Source organism: Helianthus annuus, chromosome 7 (assembly GCF_002127325.2).
Source record: "Helianthus annuus cultivar XRQ/B chromosome 7, HanXRQr2.0-SUNRISE, whole genome shotgun sequence".
NCBI lineage: Eukaryota > Viridiplantae > Streptophyta > Magnoliopsida > Asterales > Asteraceae > Helianthus > Helianthus annuus.
This window is the reverse complement of record NC_035439.2, coordinates 57535244-57542107: the sequence shown is the minus strand read 5'-3', so window position 1 is coordinate 57542107 and position 6864 is coordinate 57535244. Positions and strand designations below refer to the sequence as shown.

Sequence of the window (6864 nt, the reverse complement as noted above, 5' to 3'; positions counted from 1 at the left end):
TTTCATAATTATCGTGTAATTATTGAGGCACGCGTTCATACTTCCTTCCATCCATGCTTACTTGCAAAAACATTCATTACATCATTTCAGTATTGTTAACAAAACTTATTCTTTTTTTTAATATCGGGTTTAAATGGCGATTACCATTTGACCCGCATGACTCATTCGTCTCTTCGACCATTCTTGTATGCAACACATTTGCATAATTATATTCATACATACATATATGAAAGTTTAAACGTAATTTGGATCATACCACTTAAGGAATATTTACTTGTTTGGTCCGTAATTACTTAGGTATTCGAATATTTTCATTCTCATCATTCTTTCGTTCATTTTCCTTACATTTACTTATATGACTTGCTTGACGCAAGCATGGTCAAACTATCGACTTCTTCTTATGTAGACTGGTTTCGTCTTTTATATCTTAAATTTGTTTCGTGGATTCGAACACATTATTCATACCTTTCGTACCTTCTATGTGTTGAATCCGTCTCACGGATTCAAGCATTGCATTCATATCTTTCATTCCTTGAATCCGTCTCGCGGATTCAAGCATTGCATTCATATCTTTCATTCCTTGAATCCGTCTCGCGGATTCAAGCATTGCATTCATATCTTTCATTCCTTGAATCCGTCTCGCGGATTCAAGCATTGCATTCATATCTTTCATTCCTTGAATCCGTCTCGCGGATTCAAGCATTGCCTTCATACATTGTCGATCCATACTTTCTTATGGATTCAACATTTCATCCTTATCACTCACACCTTTCTCTCTTACATAGTACTCTCAATCTCCCGAGAGTCTTACTACCCATTTCACCCACACGCCTAGATGCTACCAAGCTCTATCGGACATACCTGTATCAATTATCACGGTCTCACGAACGTCATACGTTTCTTGTGTACTGGCCAGGTACACATTCCACATACTAGTTTCGTGTCTTCGCGTAATCGCCACCTTATGTCCGAAGAATTTAGTTTCGGCACGTGTAACATTTCTAAAACTTCCTTACCATAACATTATTACATTTCGTTTAAAATTTTCTTTCACTTGCTTAATTATATACCATTTCATGCACCCATAAGTTAAATCTACGTACCTCAGTCAATATGTCATATTACATACCTTGGTGCCGGCGCTAGACCGCATTTACAGATCATCCCTTCCAAGTAATCATGCTGACCTTACACATATCATATTGTTAGTTTTCTTCAAACATACATACTTAAGCACATACTTACCTTTATTTCTACCTTTAGATCATGATCAAGTCTCAGATTGTACGGGCTTTCTGGTCATAAGAGCACACGGGTTCGAGCTCAAGTACCTATCCTCTTGTACTTGATTCTCTCGAACCAGGGCTCTAATACCAACTTGTAAGACCCTAATTCGTATTTGACAAAAAGTCGCAGCGGAAATTCGTGCCATAAAATTTCTTTCGTTACAAACGTCTAGACTTACTTGAAAGTTCGTCTTAATATGTATCTTTTACAAAAATAAAGCATAAGTCCTGTTTACTAATAGTACATACTCAATTATTCCCGTACAATCTATCTTGTGACTCGGTCTTCGATCTATATTCCTCGTGATAACCGCCCGTGATTCGTACAACCTGCACTCACCACATACATTCATCATATTAGTACACAATACATAAACGAGATCCAATACATGTACACTTTCCATTCAGCTTTCTCTCTGATTTTAAGCATATCATTCGCATATCCATTCCCTAGTGAGCCTTCAATAATGTACCTGCGTAAATCTTCGTTTTCCAGGCACACGATTAATATTGTTAACACTCAACGTATCCAAAATCATACTTAAATATATACACGTGCATACATCCATACCTCTCTACATACATGCATACACTCATACGTATCTTCATATATTCTTAAATACTCTACTACATATGTACCTACATTTGTATGTTTCTACATACATGCCTACACTCATACGTATCTTCATACATACATAAGTACACATCTGCATATGTACCTACGTTCCTACGTCTTTACATACATGCATACGATCACACGTACTTCCATACATACATAAATACTCATCTGCTTATGTACATAAATTCTTACGCCTTCACATATATACATACTATCCTACGAATCTTCATATATACACAAATACGCTTCTATATACGTACCTACATTCGTACGTCTCTACATACAGGCATACACTCATACATATCTTCCATATATACATAATTACACATCTACATACACGTACAAGATCTTGCATACCTCTTACATACTCATACGTTAATTACATGGGACTTAGACTTTGATTTATAGCCCATACACATCTAAGGATCGATCAAAATCATGTTTGGAAAGCCCGCCGTAGTCCACGGATAACAAACCGAAGCCTAGGATACATAAATCAACTTAAATAACAAATTTCAGATTTTTGGACTTGGGGAGGGCGTCGGCGACGGCCCTAGGGCCCGTCGGCGACGACCCGTAGTTTTTCCCGTAGCCAAAACCCCGTAGACAGGTAATTAAGGCGTCGGAGAAAAACTGGTTTTCTAGAGCCCGTCGGCGACGGCCCTAACCCCGTCGGCGACGCCCTCTAGAAACCCACTTTTTCTGCAGATTCGTTTCGTCGTCCGTACGCACTAAAACGCGCATAACTTTTGAACCGTTTACCCGTTTAACCTCTCGTTTCTTCCTACATGCTTGTAAATTGGTCCTCTATCCTATTGACTCAAAATCCCACATCCTGATTAAGTAAATTCTTAACTTATGCACTATCGGCTTATTATTCATTTACGGTTATTCGACCCGTTCATGTTTTCATCAAACAACACATTCGTTTTAACATCAAGGCTACGTTTTGACCCGTAACATCTACTTAACAAAAATCATTGGTTTCATACAAAACATCCTTATTGGTCCTCACTTAACATACTTAACTAACTAGCACATAACTTTACATAAACAATTAAGAAGTGATTACGGAAATCACTTACCTTTTTGCGTCCGTTCCCTTGCCTCCTTTTTACCCTTTTGCCTTTCTTGCTTGAGTCCATTTCCACATGATCCTTATGCCTTCACATCACACAATCACACTCTTTTTAGTATGCATGATTGTACACTTAATGATCATGTCGAATGCATGGTTCAAGTCTGACTTTCATTAGTCAAGTCTAACAAACATAAGACATATACCCAACATCACATCTCTTCCAACTCGTATAATTCCTTACATAATTGCATATAACACACATTGTTAAACATGCACCATATGACTTTATAGCATTGGAATTTGACAAGAGTCTAACCATACTACTTATGCAAGGTTTGACTTCCAAAAGTCAACGACCCATCTTATGGACTTTCGACCTAACCTCATATATCCGTGTCATCATATTAAGCTATAACATTGGCATTATATACACTTCATATTCATGATGTAATATGCTTACAACCACATGATCAATCCATTACATACACACACATACATATTATCAATACTACATATACTAAAGCTTTCGGGATCCCATACTAGACGACCATATTTGGGGTACATAACCAACATGATTTTACCATCCTTACTTGCTATATATTAACGCCAATTTCATTTTGTAACCTCAACTAAACCGTCGACTAAGCACATAGTGTGTACCATACAATGTGAGTGAACAATGAAAGATACTAGTGCACATTTCTACCCAACAAGACATCAATAAAACCTCCACATGGATTCGATCTTACACATGTTCCTTGTGTAAGTTTAATAACAATTTAATCATTTACACATTGTATGTATGTTCATCCACTACTTGCATACATTTTCACATAATATCGTCGTTTAGTCATTTCATCAAACACTTGGCGTGCGTACCACTATCTAAGCATAATGTACAAGTATTATATGCATAACTTAGCCAATTCATATCAATAACATGAATTTTAATCAAAATCTCATACAACTTTCATCCTAAATCGATTTCACTTAACAACATCTCATCATGAACATCATCACATGAACATCATTATACTAATCTACACTAAGTTCCATATTACACATCACAACATTCATATTTTAAATGGGTTTTCACTTTCACTTATTAATCTAATCGAATTCAAGTTCAATTTATGTTCCATGGGATGTTCCTAACACATACCCATATTAATTTCATACAATTTCATGGATTTACTTGAAACCCATTTCATTCATGATCATCAAATTGCAAATTTCAACATACCTCATGTTTAGAATGCTAAGATGATTAGAGAAAGATGAACATGCAGATAGTTAGCTTCAATTCCTCACCTTAATTGCTGATTTTTGAAGATGAAAAGGGTTTCCCCCTTTCCTCTAGATATCCTGGGCGACACACACACACCTGATGTGTGTGTCCTTGTGTTTTAAATTTTCTTTTTATTATTTCACCTTTCATACCTTGTCATTTTTGGCCCCTCATAGATGTAGTCTTTACATTTATGACTAATTTCCATTCTATGTAGTTAACATTCACATAAAAATCAAGTTCCTATTTTTTTATCATCCTTCTATTAATATTCGTTTCTACACATAATCTTGTTATTATTACTATTCTCATCAAAAGCATTCATATTCTAAGGTTATAAGCATTATAACTTACTTTCTGCATAATATAAAATCATAAAGTACGTGATTCATAATTTGGGGCGTTACATATCCGAAACATAAAAATACTGTCATTAACATTGTTTTTCTTTTTCTGAGCCAGTTAGGGCCCCTGAATACCCTAACACCCGTTACAACTTACTACATGCTAGTAACTAAGCTAACTTCCTAATTATCTAACTAATGTCTAACCATTTAGTTGGAAACCAACCATAAGACCCCCCCCCCCCTAACGAGTTCGGTCACCATATGGTGACACCCCTTGTCCTTGCATGATTATTAAAATCCATTTGTCTAATATCAAGTTGACATAAAACCCTTTGGGTAATTAAGATGGGAATTGTCTATAAGTAACAAGCTTATGTCCATTATCACATAACCAACACATCAAAAATCATCTACTCTCTCCTCTCCTTTGCTCCATTCGGCCGAACACCAAGCCCCACCATCTATCATTTTCCGATTTCATTCAAGACATTCCAAGCACATACAAGGGTTAAGGATCGCGTATAAGGAACCTCGGTGCACTCGGATTGCGAAGGACCTCACTACATTGCTTTTATCCACTCGTTTTTCGACTAGTTTCTTCCCTAGCCTTGAGCTAGTAGTAAGTGACTCTAAACGCCTTCTTGATCTATTCTAAAGTGGTTAAAATGAACTTTGTCGGTTAAAAATCATGAACATACAAGATTACATGCTAAAAGTTTGCTAAAATGATAAACATGTTGGATAAAAGCAATAGAGTTGTGTAAAACTTGTAAGACTTGTTTTATTGTGATTATTTAGTGTTGATCTATGCTAGTAGTAGCTCGGATCGTCATCTAACCCGGCTAAGTCATGTCTATGAAACATGACCTAGAATATGTTAGATATGAAAGCGGTTAAATGATGAACACTACTACATATCAAGCATGAACTTGTGTAAAGACAATCTTTCTTATGAAATAGACTTGTAAACTAGTAGATCTACGGATCTACAAGTGGTATTTTCAAAGGACCAAGCGTCAAAAGAAATCATATTTTCTAAACCGGGTTTTACATGAACAAGAGTGATTTTTGTAAACACACAAGTGTGTAGACACTTGTGTAACACAAAGTTTTGACAAAAGAACTATTTTTGTGAATGTTGACAAGAAGTTGTGGAAATTTATTTTCTTTAAAAAAGAGACTCTCAAGAAACCGAGTTGATTTATACAAAGATCCACTAAAAGTAATGGAAAGTTACTACATATTTTGGATAAACCACAAGTTCATGTATTATTGCGATTTATATCTATTTTGACTATTTTGATGGTTTGAATATTGTTTATTGTTGATTGAGAAAATTGTTGATTTGAATTTTAAAAGAAAATGATACGCTTGAAAGCGTGGCCACCTCCAGTTACAGGGGAAAGTTACAGGGGAAACTCTGGCGAAATTTTTCCAAAAATCTAACACTTGTAAATATTTTTATCACAAGTGTTATGACTATATTTTTAACTTGTTTTCCCGAACAACTTTCGCCACGATTTTTATTACAAAACTTTTTAAGTGTCGGAGGTGGGATTTTCACAAAATAAACTTGCTAAAATATATATATTTAGAATATATATTTTCATAACAACACTTGCGTAAATTTTTGTGATTATTTTGCAAACTATCTAAATATTATTTTTAGAGTAAAAATAATATTACCGAATGTTAACAACTCCAAAATAATACGAACGCCTTCACAATAAATATTAAGTTACAACGGTATTATTAATACCACCCGATCTTTAAACATAACACACGCATTTTTAGAAAATACTCATAGGTGTGTATTTTGACGAGTGTTACTTTGGGGAAAAATTATATGGAATAAATATAATATTTTTGGAAAAAAATATTTATATTTTGGAAGTAGAGTATTTTAGACAAATGAAATAAAATATAATATTTTTGGGAAAGATATTTATATTTTGGAGATAGAATATTTTGGACAAAAGAATTAGAGTATATTTATTAAGTGGGACTTAATAATAAAGTCTTGGAATTGTATAAACGCACATGTATTAAAACCCCCATCCTTGGGAAGGAATATATTTACCAAATAATTCCGAAGTGTAATTACGAAATAGTTGCCTAACTATTTCCCAAAGACATCAACCCTTAAGCTAAGGCACGGCCGTCCGTCTAATAGAAGTTAGTACGTGTAGGTCGTCGCACAGCAGGTTGACTGGGAGATACTTTTTAGAGACGCACTTCGGTGA

General features: G+C 35.1%; 1 long non-coding RNA gene across 1 annotated transcript; it reads right to left on the bottom strand.

The window, feature by feature from the left end:
- Positions 1 to 1581: 1581 nt before the first annotated feature.
- Positions 1582 to 4295, bottom strand: LOC110866224. Its single transcript, XR_002551239.1, has 3 exons — positions 4230 to 4295; positions 2991 to 3069; positions 1582 to 1616 (listed from the first exon to the last, which is right to left on the bottom strand). It is a non-coding gene; the product is annotated as an uncharacterized LOC110866224 (long non-coding RNA).
- Positions 4296 to 6864: the final 2569 nt, after the last annotated feature.